At 44.8% G+C, this 7,102-nt stretch overlaps 1 pseudogene; it reads right to left on the minus strand.

Moving 5' to 3' along the window:
• Window positions 1-5,128: 5,128 nt before the first annotated feature.
• Window positions 5,129-5,245, minus strand: LOC136660979 (5S ribosomal RNA; annotated as a pseudogene).
• Between the last annotated feature and the right edge of the window lie 1,857 nt (window positions 5,246-7,102).

Raw genomic sequence — 7,102 nt, forward strand, 5'->3', positions numbered from 1 at the left:
CCGGCAAAAAAAAAAAATGCTAACTACATTTCAGCAGATAGTAGACATGTCTTTAAATATAACGGAAGCAGGAAACCAGCTAGCTAGATGGTTGGACAATAACCAACAAAAGTGTGAAAGGATTATACACGGGGAAAATGGGACCTCTCCTTTCCCCCCCGAAGCCACATGTTCAAAAGCAGATTGTATTCAGTCTCAGAAGACAGGATGCATGCTATTTGAGTCTGGTTTTGCTTTCATTTTGATTCTCCTTCCCTTCATTTGTATCATTATTCCCACAATAAAGGTTTGCTATTGTACCTTCACCCTCACATTCCTCTTCTCTCCCCTCCAAATCATTGAGCTTCACCAGCGGCCACCACACAGGGTCCCAGCATGCAAAACAGATTTCCCCCATGTGCACATGTTGATGTACGTCTGAAAAGAACACCTGGTAACATTTTTGAAATTCTTATTTGTCGTGGACAGCTTATAGGGACAAAGAAGGAGAAACGTTGATGTATGAACAAAGCCAATGACTCTTTATGTAGCCATGTACTATCTCTACAGAGATTCCACATCTTTTCAGCTCCAAAGGTTCTCAACAGAAAGAACATGACCAAAACAATGACTGCATCAGTAACAATGTTAGTAGAAGTAAAGCAGACACTTGAAAGCAGAAATCAAGATGGAAGTGCAAGCATTGATTCTGCTCTTAATTTTCCCAAGAAAAAAAAAGGGGGGGGGGGTCCTATATAGGTTGTCTTAGTGGTACCTATGGAATTTGGAAAGAGTTTTGAATGCTGGAATCCCTAGAATGCTGAAAGTTTTGAATGCTGGAATCCCTAGCATGTATGCACTTCTGAAACAGAGACGCCTGTGTTGGCTCGGTCATGTTGTGAGAATGGATGATGGCCGGATCCCAAAGGATCTCCTCTATGGAGAACTCGTGCAAGGAAAGTGCCCTACAGGTAGACCACAGCTGCGATACAAGGACATCTGCAAGAGGGATCTGAAGGCCTTAGGAGTGGACCTCAACAGGTGGGAAACCCTGGCCTCTGAGTGGCCCGCTGGGAGGCAGGCTGTGCAGCATGGCCTTTCCCAGTTTGAAGAGACACTTGGCCAACAGACTGAGGCTAAGAGGCAAAGAAGGAAGGCCCATAGCCAGGGAGACAGGCCAGGGACAGACTGCACTTGCTCCCGGTGTGGAAGGGATTGTCACTCCCGAATCGGCCTTTTCAGCCACACTAGACACTGTTCCAGAACCACCATTCAAAGGGCGATATCATAGTCTTTCGAGACTGAAAGTTGCCAACAACAAGTGGTACCTATGGAGTTTTGAAAGAGCAATGATCTTTATAAGAGCAGTTTAGACTTACTCTGAATGAGAAATTGTATCATGCAATAGTAAAATTTTCCATACACCCTATCCAGGTGGAGGAGGAAGAAGGGTGAAACAACCCCTTCAGCACTGCTGAATTCTGAGGCCTTGCTGTTGGCCCAGCAACCTTCAACAAAATGAGGGATAGCCGGCACAGATGAGGAAGCAGCAGATGTTGATGAGCCGTCACTATCACCCAGCCCTATAGACTTCAAGATATGGTTCAAGTTCATAAATTTCATAGCGTGTATGTTGAAGAGGGTCCCCTGGAACCTAACTTCATTTTCCCCATAGGCTGGATGGTTTGGTGTTCGCTAATTCAATATCCACTAGATTTTTTCAGGAACCTAACCCTACTGGAGAATGTGAACTGACTGTACTAGTGTTGGAGGTACATTTCCATTCAGGTATACAGATATAAGAATGAAAAGAAAACAGTCATTCTTAAAATAATACAGAGCGTCACAGTTTTAGATTCTAATCAACAGTTGCATTACTCTGAATTCAACCCTCAAAGATACAAAACAGAGAAAGTCAGTAAAAGATCGTCTCTTGTGGATATCAGAAAATTGTTGAATTAAGCTTCAAGGTAAGCTTATGTTTAAAGGCATTCACACATCTTGGAATTTCCCCATAGAGATATTGGGATTGGAAAGGACTACTTTCCATCCCTAGTGATGGTTGGGGGGGGGGGAGAGTAGACAAACTTATCGCACGAAAATGAATTGCAGACATCTTAAGATTTAGACTTTCACTATATATAAAGTGAATTGATCTACGTTTTTAGAAACCTGTCTCAGAGGTCATATTTCATTCAAGCTTCGAGGACCGGCTAAATCAACCTCCGCAGCTTGAAAAAGATAAAAGCCATAAAATAAATGATGTCGGCATTAGGAGCCCTCCTATGCAGATTTATGCTTGCTACAAACGATGTATGCAATCCCCCTGTAAACCACAAAGGTGATGCTTGTTTGTGGAACTGCCTTATCCTTTAGTTGGCACACATCCCAATTAAATAATCGGAGTGGGCTTGACTTTGCCTTAAAGGTTCTTGTCATGTTGCAAGTGGTGGGCCATCCTCAGAAAATAAAGCCGTTGGCCAGAGAAGGACTTACACATCTCTAGGATCTTCTCCATGATGTGTCGTTGTTGAGAGAGGAATGAAAAGTAACCTCTCCTAACACTGAAGGCTGTGTCAAGCATCTCTTATGCTGGGCTGAAAATCTGCTGTCATCTAGTTAGGGAAGAGTTTTGCCTGACTCCGTATGAGACTACCCTTTGACTAAGATCATCTGGAGTGGTCAAAGTGCCATTACAATATCCTGTGACAAGGAGTTTCACAATTTAATTATGTGAAGTATTTCTGAGTAGACATGCGTAGGATTGTGCTGTAAGAAAGTGAGAGCCCAATACTATTGCGCACTGGAACAGGAAGGTCAGGTGGTGTGTACTGTATTCAGTGTCTTCAGTTTGAGGTGGATCCTACAGAGTAAGGGGATTTATTTCCCCAACTCCTTGTTGCATAGCACCCACCTCAATGGGGCTTCTTGGATCTGTACCAGCAAAATCACTGGCTCAAATCCAAGCAGCCCGGAGCAACACTGGGCTGTTCGGGACAGGTTTTAGGATCCAGTGGCCTATCCTAACTCTCTCTTTCTCCCACTGGCTTGCCTGCCCACCCACCCCCACCCCAAAACATCCCTAAACACCCTCCCCCACCTCCCAAACCCACCACGCTGGCCGTCCTCAACAAGCACAAACTTACCTTCTCAGAGTGGCACAGAGGATGGATTTGGCCTTCACTGGCCAGTGCATGTCCTTGCGCTGGCCCCATCAACTCCCAAGTTGTCACAGACATGCCTTATGGCACATTTGTGACAGTCCTGGGCTGGTGCTTGCACCAGCTAAAAGACTAAGGGCACAATCCTAACCCCTTATGTCAGTGCTTTCCAGCACTGACTTAAGGGCAATGTAGCTCCGAGGTAAGGGAACAAACATTCCCTTACTTTGAGGAGGCCTCAGTGAGTGACACCCAACTGCAGGATGCAGCACACGTCCCATTGGCACTGCTATGCCAGTGCTGGAAAGCACTGACATAAGGGGCTAGGATTGCACCCTAAGAGCATTCTGGATTGTGCTCTAAGTGCAAGTCAGGACTTGCCAGCATGACTTGCACTTCTACCATGCTCAAATCAGGTGACCTTAGGCAAGTCACTCCCTCTCATCTCAATTTTTTCTATGTGTAATATGGGGGTAATAACATGGACTAATCTACAGCATTGCTGCAAGGAATACAAGATAATCCATGTGAAGAATTTTGTGCACTTAGCAGTATAACAAAAATCTTTCACTCTGTCATTTTATTTATGAACACTACAAAGGGTAATGTTGCATTTTAGTACAAGGTTAGCTAAATGCAATCATGATCTTAGATGGCCACAGCTGCACTGAACACAATAATTGCACAGCCTGTAAGATGAGATAACACTGCAGGTTCTCAGTCTTTAATTCAGAAGCCACATGCCAGTTTCTTTCCAGAACGAAGTCCTCCTTTTCTGTTCTTCTGATGACAGCTGATTAGGTTTATTGTCACTTCAGGAGAGGAAGCAAGGGTTGGCTCCTTGTATTCATGCACTGCTCTAGAATTATAACTTCTCTGAAATGCAGGCAGTCTTTTGTGTGGCTTTTAATTAGCATTTCTGTGATTGCAGTGAGATCAATTTCTAGAACAGCCAGCTAATGTAAGGAAGCAAACTGATGCTAGCTAATACACACGCACACACACACACACACACACACACCACAAGTGTTGTGTTTTAGATTATCTGTATATAATTTTTATAAATAATATATATTATGTAAATAATATAAATTCATAAAGTTATATAAAGTTATATACTGTATATAAATTTTCACCGTATATTTCAGATGAAAGCAAGGGGCTTGGTTGTGAAGTATCTTTCCCTTCTTGCTTAAAGTAGAAGGTGTATTCAGCCCCCTCCCCAGGCGAACATACACTGAGCTCCTTTGTTTCTTCATTTCTATTAAGAACATGTTGATAGCACATACAAAAGTGATTTGCAACCTGTCACACCCAAGGCTAAAAGGAGAAATGGGGGGCGAAGGAGGGATGAGGACACTTTTCACAACCCTTGTAGTGGAGTAGAAAACATCAAGTTCCTCCCTCTGTGTATTATTCAGTTGGTCACAAAAATATCTGGTATATGAATTCATAGACCACTGAATTCCACATAGTAGCCTGTTCAAAGTACAGATCTGTAATATTTTCCCAGATGTAGTCACATACCATGGCAGCATCAAGTCTAATATATTAAAAATAAAAATATTGAAATGAACGGGGACCTACCTGAAATTGGCTTGTGACCCACCTAGTGGGTCCCAACCCACGGTTTGAGAAACACTGCCTGAGAATATTGGCCCACACAGGGATGTGACTGAAGACTATGCTTCAAGATTATAGTAAACTTGAACAGTAGGTGGCTACTCCTTTCAATGTGCATGCATAGATTCCACCATGTGCATAGTTAAGAATGGTTGGTTGGCAACCTTCAGTCTCGAAAGACTATGGTATAAGCCTACAGCACCCAGTATTCCCAGCCGGTCTCCCATCCAAGTACTAACCAGGCCTGACCCTGCTTAGCTTCCGAGATCATGGTATAAGCCTACAGCACCCGGTATTCCCAGCCGGTCTCCCATCCAAGTACTAACCAGGCCTGACCCTGCTTAGCTTCCGAGATCATGGTATTAAGCCTACAGCACCCAGTACTCCCAGGCGGTCTCCCATCCAAGTACTAACCAGGCCCGACCCTGCTTAGCTTCCAAGATCAGACGAGATTGGGCACGTGCAGGGTAACAGTTGCTAAGAATGCTAACTTTTTATTCTATTTTAAGGCATTCTTCGTTATTTAAGATTACAAACTTGGCTTGCGGCTCAGTGGAAAATCGCCCACTTTGCACAAAGAGGGCCCCAGGTTCAATCTCTGATATCACCAGATAGGGCTGCTAAAGATCCATTCACAAAGCACTGGGGAGCTGCTACCAGCATGTGCGAACCACACTCAACTGAAGACTCAGTCCTAAGGGTGCTAGAGCTAGTGCTGAGTTCCAGTGTCGGCACTGGGTGTTGTAAATGTACTGTAACATATGTTTACAGTACCCTCTGTGTAGGGAGAGCTGTACGGAGTGCCCAACACTGAACGGACACCACTTGGAGCAAGGGAAGGACTCTAGGCATTGGTAAGGGGGAGACATTCTGGGGTGAGAGAAGTGCAGGTTGGGGCGAGGAACTGGGGCAGGAGGGGGTGGGTGGAGCCCTGCTCTGGTGTATCTTCTCCTCCATGTGGGTTGCAAAGCCCAACATGGAAGCTCTCAAGACTGCACCAGCAAAAAAGCCGGCGCAGACTTGAGAAGCCCCATTGTGGGGCTTTGGGCTTTCCTTGGGGGAAGGGGACAAAAGTTCCCTTCCCCTGAGGAGACCTCTGGCAGCGCTGCTGGATGCAGGCGTAGCTGTTTTGCTGTTACTGAACCTGGCAGCACCACTGGGATAGAATTGGGCTGCCCATGGGCCAATGACTGAACTCGAGAGGATAATGTCCTATATAAAGAACGAGTCACAAGACTAATTTTATGTATTTGCAAACGCATGCAGGCTGAGTCAATTAATCAACTCATGCTATAAATTTCCTCTTTCTTATTCAGAGGACAGCTCTAACCACAAATAATCCTTCATGGGTGTTGCTTTCCAAAGGGTGGGAAGAGGATGAATAAATGAACCCTCATTAAGAAATCTGGTTCTTTGCTAGCACAGTGTCACCTGCCGTGGTGTTTATAAGGAATCGTCCTATTTACCGACTCCGCTGAAGGCAACATAAACAAACACAAGCGCATGATCATTTTAATCCATACATCACCACCTCTCGTGCCTCCTCAGTCAAATTTCACCTTGTCTTGGGTTTATGGAGTGTTCATTCTCCTGGCTTCATTACACATCATTACATGTTAATAGGGCTGGTATCTAGAGTGACATCAGATCACGGAGAAGTTGTCATAACTTATTGCTAATACTTGTCAGCTGATCACAGACACATTGAGACAAGTGACATCCAAAAAAAGACAACAACCAGCCAGCTATACCGGGCATTTGTTGTTTCCATGCATGTAAGGCAGACTGTGGAAGGGCGATATTGACTTAACTACTCCACTTGGATTATCATCTCAATTGGTGGTTTTTCAGAATGGGGTGGCTACTGGAAGATCTCTGGTCAAGTCAGCAGAGTTCTCAAGGAGAACCCTGTCAACTGGTCTCCACCACTGGTGAAGAGCTGAAGACAGCTCAAGCTGGTCTTTATCTGTGACTGCAGTGGATGTTTGTAATATGCCAGATGCAAGTAATACACCACACAGATGGATTGAGTATATGCGTTCCTCAGCAGCTGCACCAGAGGCCTGTAGTTCTATGATTCAAAGCAAGGGCCCAGATCCATGCCTGGCTAACCTCTGAGGTAGCAAGGGTCCAATGTAGCTGTTCTTCTCCATCACTACCTGGTAAGCCAGGACTGATAAGTAACCTGGACCTGGTTAAGTAACCTGGACTGATAAGTAACCTTAGACTTGGAAGATCCAGGTTTGACACCCCCCCCCCCCCCACTCAGCCACAAAGCTTCCTGGGTAACCTTGAGCCAGCCACTTTCCACACGGATACTGAAATCCAGGGATACTTGC

This window comes from Tiliqua scincoides, chromosome 9, assembly GCF_035046505.1.
Source record: "Tiliqua scincoides isolate rTilSci1 chromosome 9, rTilSci1.hap2, whole genome shotgun sequence".
NCBI lineage: Eukaryota > Metazoa > Chordata > Lepidosauria > Squamata > Scincidae > Tiliqua > Tiliqua scincoides.